General features: G+C 38.1%; 1 pseudogene across 1 annotated transcript; it reads left to right on the top strand.

The window, feature by feature from the left end:
- Positions 1 to 668: 668 nt before the first annotated feature.
- On the top strand, positions 669 to 3,969 carry LOC308613110 (exosome RNA helicase MTR4-like; annotated as a pseudogene). The gene has a single exon. The product of its transcript is annotated as an exosome RNA helicase MTR4-like (transcript).
- Positions 3,970 to 8,129: the final 4,160 nt, after the last annotated feature.

Below are 8,129 nucleotides of genomic sequence, written 5' to 3'. Positions count from 1 at the left end.
TTTCTCAGAGCTATCTGAAATGCTACCTCCCTGGCTATAGTCTTCATTTTGCCCCCTTTTTTTTTTACATCGACAGAGCCCTGCCAGCTTTGACTTTCCCCCTTGAAGCCAACAACTGTGTAAGAAATCCAACTACCCTGCTGAGACAACCATGCTCCAAGTCAGCCACGTGGAAAAGCTCTGAAGCGCCAGACATGAGTGAAGACATTTTGAACCTTCCACCCGAGCCCAGCCATCAAATAAATGTAGTCAAATGAGTGACCCAGGGCCACATGAAGCAGCAAAAACACCCAGCTCAGCCTAGAGCCTAGAGAAATAATAAATCATTCTTGATTTAAGCCACTGAATTTTACAGTGGTTTGCTAAACAGCAATAGATAACTGAAGTGACATCTAACATACATATCACAAAGGATTAGTCTCAAGAATGTAAAAAGAACCCTCACTGCACTCTCTCTTCAGCCAAGGAGCTGCTCATCCGCCAGTGATTGGGAAGGTAAAAGAAAGGTCGGAGGAGGAAAAGGAGGCAGGGAAGAAGTCTCAGCGGCTGTGTGACTCCAAAAATTTTGTCTCCCACAGGCCCCTGTTGAGGCTTCACTTGGCGGCACTGTCAGTGCGGTCGTGGAGCATCGTGGGTGGGAGGGAGATCTGGTCTCGCAACTCCGAAGGATGGCGGACGGTTTCCGGGATGAGCTCTTCAGTGTGTCTGGGGATGACTCGACCACTGCGCCAGCAGCCAAAAAAGACAAGGAAAATGAGAAGGGGAAAAGGAAGGGGCTGCCAGGGGCTGCGGAAAAGGCTGGAAAACGTTTTGATGGTAAAGTACAATGAGTCAACTAATATTGGAAAAAAAAGAGAGATGCAGACTTCGAGGGCACAGATGAACCCATTTTCGGAAAGAAGCCCAGGGTAGAAGAGTCAATAACTTTAGACTTAAGTTTGTCAGACTTGATGCCCAGAGTCAAGGTACAATCAGTTGAAATTGTAGAAGGGTGTACACATGAGGCTGCACTTCCTGCAGATGAAGATTATCTACCACTTAAACCTCGAGTTGTTAAATCTGTAAAGGAATACCCATCCATTCTTGATGCTTTTCAAAGAGAAGCCATTCAGTGTGTTGATAATAATCAGTCTGTTTTAATAGCTGCACATGCATCAGCAGGAAAAACTGTATGCGCTGAATATGCCATTGCATTGGCCTTAAGGGAGAAACAGCGTGTAATGTTTACTAGCCCAATTAAGGCCCTGAGTAAGAAATACCATGAAATGTATGAAGAATTTCAAGATGTTGGTCTGATGACTGGAGGTGTTACTATTTATCCTACAGCATCTTGTCTTGCTGTGACCACAGAGATTTTGAGAGGTTTGCTGTACAGAGGTTCTGAAGTTATGTGCGAGAAGTTGCTTGGGTCGTATTTGATGAAATTCATTACATAAGAGATTCATAATGTGGTGTCGTATGGGAAGAAACTATTATTTCACTTCCTGATGATGTTCACTGTCTTTTTCTCGGCTACTATTCCAAATGTCCGACAGTTTGCTGAGTGGATTTGCCACTTACATAAACAGCCTGGACATGTAATTTACACAGATTATCTGCCTACTCCATTACAGCACTACATTTTTCCAGCAGGGGGAGATGGTCTGCACCTTGTAGTTGATGAAAATGGTGACTTCACAGAAGATGATGCAAGTACTTCGAGATGCTGGTGATTTGGCAAAAGGAGATTAGAAGGGGCGAAAAACAGGAACAAAAGGACTATCAAATGTGTTCAAGATTGTGAAGATGATTATGGAAATAAATTTTCAACCTGTAATTATTTTCAGTTTTAGTAAGAAAGATTATGAACCGTATGCACTTCAAATGACCAAATTAGATTTCAACCCAGATGAAGAAAAGAAGGTGGTTGAAGAAGTATTCAGTAATGCAATTGACTGCTTGTCAGATGAAAATAAAAAGCTCCCTCAGGTTGAACATGTACTTCCTCTCTTGAAGTGAGGGATTGGTATTCACCATGGTGGTTTACTTCCTATTTTGAAAGAAACTATAGAAATTCTCTTTCCCGAAGGATTGATAAAGGCCTTTTTTGCCACTGAAACTTTTGCTATGGATATTAACATGCCAGCTAGAACTGTTTTATTTATGAGTGCCCGAAAATTTGATGGGAAGGATTTCTGATGGATTTCCTCTGGTGAATACATTCAGATGTCTGGTTGTGCTGGAAGGAGGGTAATGGATGATAGAGGAATTGTAATTCTTATGGTAGATGAAAAGATGAGCCCAATGATTGGAAAACAACTACTTAAGGGCTCAGCTGATCCTCTAAATAGTGCTTTCCATTTGACCTACAACATGGTTTTGAACTTACTATGAGTAGAAGAAATTAGTCCTGAGTACATGTTGGAAAAATCCTTCTACCAGTTTCAGCATTATAGAGCAATTCCAGGAGTAGTAGAGAAGGTAAAGAACTCAGAAGAACACTATAATAAAACAGTAATACCAGATGAAGAAAGTGTAGTCATCTATTACAAGATTAGACAACAGCTTGCCAAATTGGGTAAACTGAAGAATATATTCACAAACCAAAATATTGCTTACCATTTCTATGACCAGGTCATTTGGTAAAGGTAAAGAATGAAGGAGATGATTTTGGCTGGAGTGTAGTGGTGAATTTCTCAAAAAAATCAAATGCTAAGCCTAATTCTGGTGAACTTGATCCTTTATATGTAGTAGAAGTACTTCTGCGCTGTAGCAAAGAGAGCTTGAAAAATTCAGCTACTGAGACTGCAAAACCAGCTAAACCTGATGTGAAAGGAGAGATGCAGGTTGTTCCAGTTTTGGTGCATCTCCTGTCTGCTATCAGCAGTGTTAGGCTTTACACTCCTAAAGACCTTCGACCATTGGACAATAGACAGTGTTTTAAAATCAACACTGGAAGTTCAGAGACGTTTTCCTGATAGTGTTCCCTTATTAGATTCTATTGATGACATGGGCATTCGAGATCAAGGACTGAAAAAACGTCATCCAGAAAGTAGAGGCTTTTGAGCGTAGAATGTATGCTCATCCACTTCACAATGATCCAAATTTGGCAACAATGTACACACTTCGTGAAAAAAAAGCACAGATTGCAATCGACTTCAAATCTGCAAAGTGAGAACTTAAAGAAAGCAAGAACTGTCCTACAAATCAATGAATTCCAATGTTGCAAACGTGTTTTAAGGAGGTTGGGATTTGCTATGTACATCTGATGTCACAGAGATGAAAGGATGAGTGGCTTGTGAAATAAGCAGTGCTGATGAGCTCCTTCTAACTGAGATGATGTTTAATGGCCTTTTCAATGACGTATCTGCAGAAAAGGCAACCTAAGCTGCTTTGTGTTTCAAGACAATTCTAGTGATATGCCCAAATTAACAGTGCAGTTAGCAGGACCACTTCGTCAAATGCAGGAATGTGCTAAAAGAATTGCAAAAGTTTCAGCAGAAGCCAAATTGGAAATTGATGAGGAGACTTACCTAAGCTCATTTAAACCTCACTTAATGGATGTAGTATATACCTGAGTAGCTGGAACTACATTTGCCCATATCTGCAAAATGACGGATATCTTTGAAGGCAGCATAATTCATTGTATGAGGCACCTGGAAGAACTACTTCGACAAATGTGTCAAGCAGCAAAAGCCACTGGAAACACTGAGCTGGAAAATAACTCTGTAGAAGAAATCACCAAAATCAAGAGAGATATTGTGTTTGCTGCCAGCCTATACTTATAAAAAGTCAGCTAAAGGAACGTGGGATTTTAAATTGTTCACCACCTGTCTGATTACAGTTGACTACAAAGGCAAAAAGTAAAAAAATAAAAATAAAAATAACTCCAGAGAGTAAATCCACTAAAAAAGGACTAAAACAATTACACAGATAGGCAGATGACATGTACAGGCATTTCACAGAGGAAGAAATAAACATAAGAAGAGAAGTTCAATATCATTACTAATCAGAATCATGCAAATTAAGATCACAAGTTAGGGCTTCCCTGGTGGCGCAGTGGTTGAGAGTCTGCCTGGCGATGCAGGGGACACGGGTTCGTGCCCCGGTCCGGGAAGATCCCACATGCCGCGGAGAGGCTGGGCCCGTGAGCCATGGCCGCTGAGCCTGCATGTCTGGAGCGTGTGCTCCGCAACGGGAGAGGCCACAACAGTGAGAGGTCCGCGTAACGCAAAAAAAAAAAAAAAGATCACAAGTTAACTATTCTGTAATTAAACTGGCAAAAGATAGGAAGTCTGACAGCGTCAAGCAGAGAGGACGTACATCAGTACTATCTCTTATATTGCTGGCAGGAGTGTAGAACCACTTCAGAAAAGTTTGCCGTCTTCTTTAAAAACTGAACATTAGCGTACCCTGTAAATAAGCCACTACATTCGGATATACCTACATACACAAAAAAACTCTTCCACGTGTGCAACAGAAGAGACACGCATAAGACCTTCCACAGTAGCCTTGTGCGTAATATCTAAAAGCTGGAAACAACACTAAAAGCCCGTCACTAAGAGAGTAAACAAATTATGATCTAGTAATACAATGAAATTTTATACTACACTGAAAATACAAGATTAATCTTGGTAAAATATCATCGAGGGGAATTATTAGAAGACTCATTCAGAATATTATTTTTTGTAACTTCAAAAACAATTAAGCTTAACAATATACTGTGTAGACATACATATGTGTGATTAAAAAATTTTCTTAATACTGCAAGATAATGTGAAAGGAACTAAATCAGGAATGACGGAGACCTGAGGACCTCCATGTTCACTGCCCTTGCTGAACTCCTGCTGAACACTCTAAAATAAAATTGCTGAACAGTTGCTGAGTTGCCAAAATAATGCTGAGAACTGGACTTTTTCTGAACTAAAGAAAACATACCTTTCCCTAGTAACACATGAGATGTGCTCAATAACCCAATCATATATATAGAACAGATGTGTCCTCCAATTCAAATTGTTGGTAAACAATTTGTTTAAACATGCAGGAACTTCCCCATTTTTCCCATAAAAATTCTTACCCATTTTCCTCCAGTGGGACACTCTTCTGGCTTCCTCCAAGTCTGTGATCCCCCACTTGCAATTCTAAGACTCCCAAATAAACTGCCTTTTTGCCTCTTGACAGTTTGTGGTCCTTCCGGTTGACAATAATAAACACAAAATTCATGGGGGGGTATAGGAGGCAAGGAGATAAAATAAGGGAGATATTTGTAGACAGAAGTTGCTAATATCCTAATTCTTGTCTTATGTGGTGAATTTGCAGGTGTTTGTTTTATAATTTGAACATATAATTTATTAGTTTTAAAAGACCCATGCAAGGATCAATGATGACAGGGTTACATCAATACAGTACAATACAATACAATCTGGTGCATATGAAAGTCCTACCCATTCTGTCAAAAAAGAGGCCACAAGTTTATCAGTTTACTGGTTTGTTAGAAAAGTTGCCAGAAGACAAGAGATTAATATCTTAAAAATGCTGAGAAAAAAAAAAACTGCCCCTCAAGAAGTTTAAAGTATTGTTCAATATATAAAAAGATTGAGATTATCATCTACAGGCCCTCACTAATAGAACAGTTAAGGATGTACTTCAGCACAAAGAAAAGTGACACAGAGATGAGGTATGAAAAAATACTAATAATAGTGTAGACTTATACAGGGTGGTAGACTAAACAATGGCTTCCCCAAAGATGTCCACATCCTAACCCCCAGAACCTATGAATATGTTACCTTACATGGTAAGAGGGACTTTGCAGATGTGATTAAATTACAATCTCAAAATGGGGAGATTATCCTGGATTATCTGGTGGGCCCAACATAATCAGAAGGATCCACCTAAGAGGGTGACAGGAGGATCAAAGTCAGAGAAAGAAGACGTGAGGATGGAAGCCAGGGTCAGAAGAGAGAAGATGCAATGCTGCTGGCTTTAAAGATAAGAGAAAGGACTACAAGCCAAGGAATGAAGGCAACTTCTGGGAGGTGAAAAAGGTAGGGAAATGGATTCTCCCTGAGAACCTCCAAAAGGAACACAGCACACACATTTTAGACTTCTGACCTCCAGAACTGTAAGATAATAAAATTTGTGTTGCTTTGAACCACTAAATTTGTGGTAATTCCAGTAACAATAGGAAACAAATACATAGTTACATATATTCACTTATTAAATCCTCACAAAGTCTCTCTGAGTTAGGCACTAGTCTTAAACCCACTTTACATGAGTAAATTGGTATTATACTCACTCTACGTGGGGAAATCAAAGTACAGAATAAATGGTGCACATGGGTGCAAATCCAGGGTCCACACCTTTAACCATCATAAAAGTGGTCTTTTAAAAGAAATAACACTGTATTAGAAAAGATTACCCAAAAAAATTTTTTTAAATATGTATTATGTCAGTAAACATAATGAACAATTACATTTTAAAAGTTAAAATTAAAATACTAAAACAATAACAGGGCTGGGTGGGAAGAAGTTCAATGAGTATTGTACATAAGATCCTTGTTACAGGCAACAGAAACAAATACTAAAAAAATTACTGACTTTGTCAGAAAAATTTATGGACAAGTATGTATTAAGGGTACACACTAAAATAACATAATCTATGGGACCTAAACAGAGGTGGAAAAATAAATACTACATGGAATGATTGACTGATAGATAGACAGACAGGAGGGGTACAGATGACACAGAAAATTGTATCAATCCAACAGAAGACAGGGAAGTGTGGTATACAGAAAACACAAAAGAGAAGTAAATTTGGCCTGTTTCTTCAGTAATCACAATAATACAAGTGGATTCATCCCATTTATTTAAAGACAGATTGAACAATCAAACTAGACGATGTAGCTATATATGTTGCTTACAAAATACATCCATAAAACAAAACCATTATCAAAAAGTTAAAAATAAAGAAATAGATGCTGGTGAGAAGAGAAAATGGTGCAGTTGCTATGGAAAACAGTCATGGCAATTCCTCAAGAAATTAAACAGAGAATTACCACATGATCCAGCAATTCCACTTCTACGTATATATACCAAAAGAATCAAAAGCAGTGATTCAAACAGATATTTGTACACCAATGGTCACAGCAGCATTATTCATAAAAGCCAACAGGTAAAAACAACTCTAATGTCCATGCACAGATAAATGGCTAAAGAAAATGTGGTATATACATACAGTGGAATATTATTCAGCCTTAAAAAATGATATTCTGACACATACTACAACATGGATGAACCTGGAAGACATCATGCTAGGTAAAATAACCCAAACACAAAGGACAAATATTGTATAATTGCACTTGAATGAGGTTCCTAGAATAGTCAAATTCATGGATACAGAGCAGAACAGTGGTTATCAGGAGCTGGAGGGAGGCACTAATGAGGAGTTATTGTTTAATAAGCATGGAATTTCAGTTTGGGATGATGAAAGTTGTGGAGATAGACTGTGGTAATGGTCACACAACAATGTGAATGTACTTAATGCCACTGAAATGTACACTTAAAAATGTTATGTTATGCATATTTTATCACAGTTAAAAAAAAAAACAAGAAACAGAAAACACCATACCATGCCAATGGCAATCAAAAGAAAACTGGTGTAACAATATTCTATCAGACAAAATAGAGTTTAAAGGAAAAGCATTAATAAGGAGAAATTGAGACTCAACATAATAATAGAAGGGACAATCCATCAAAAAGCTACAATACTTGTAACTTTCATGTACCTAAGATTGCCTCAAAATATACGAAGCAAAACCTGACAGAATTACAGAAAACTTGACATTTCACAAAAACAGTCATAGTGAGATATTTTAACACACCTATCTCAGTGATTTATAGATCAAGTGAACAATAAAGTAGAATGTATACACAAGATTTGACCCTCAAAATGAACAGGCTTGACCTAATAGATATATAGAGAGCCCTGTACATAATAAATAAGGAATTTACTTTCTTTTCGAATCACATAAAATATTTATAAAAATCGACCACATCCTAGGTAACCAAAAACAACACATTGCAAAGAAACAATATTATGCAGACCACATTTTGTAATATAGTGCGAATAAATAAGTCAACAATAAAAATACA

Source organism: Mesoplodon bidens, assembly GCF_964165515.1.
Source record: "Mesoplodon bidens genome assembly, chromosome: 2".
NCBI classification, from domain to species: Eukaryota; Metazoa; Chordata; class Mammalia; order Artiodactyla; family Ziphiidae; genus Mesoplodon; species Mesoplodon bidens.
The sequence above is the reverse complement of the archived record's forward strand: the minus strand, read 5'-3'. Positions and strand labels throughout refer to the sequence as shown.